The sequence below is a fragment of the Penaeus monodon genome, chromosome 29 (genome assembly GCF_015228065.2).
Source record: "Penaeus monodon isolate SGIC_2016 chromosome 29, NSTDA_Pmon_1, whole genome shotgun sequence".
Taxonomy (NCBI): domain Eukaryota; kingdom Metazoa; phylum Arthropoda; class Malacostraca; order Decapoda; family Penaeidae; genus Penaeus; species Penaeus monodon.
This window is the reverse complement of record NC_051414.1, coordinates 38,080,175-38,080,403: the sequence shown is the minus strand read 5'-3', so window position 1 is coordinate 38,080,403 and position 229 is coordinate 38,080,175. Positions and strand designations below refer to the sequence as shown.

Here is a 229-nt window from a genome sequence, read left to right as displayed (position 1 = left end):
ATTGTCAAACGTGCATGCTCATTTTCGCCTTTTCTCTGTGTCTCTGAGTCATGCAAGAAAGATTGTTCCCCAGACCTGTTATTTTAAGCTGAATGTGGAGTTGCATGTTGATCCATGGTATCCAGGCTAGCAATGAGCCGGTGTGACCTTTCTGTTCTTTGTTGAGTGTTGTTCTTGTTCTGCTAAGGCTGTGTTCATGTTTGTTTGTTGTTCTAGGAGATTAAGGTGA

The 229-nt window shown here is 42.4% G+C and overlaps 1 protein-coding gene across 1 annotated transcript in view; it reads left to right on the top strand.

Annotated features, from left to right (window-relative positions):
• Positions 1-229, top strand: part of LOC119592244 (titin-like) — a gene marked incomplete at its 5' end in the record, with an annotated part of 41,989 nt that overhangs the window by 14,704 nt on the left and 27,056 nt on the right.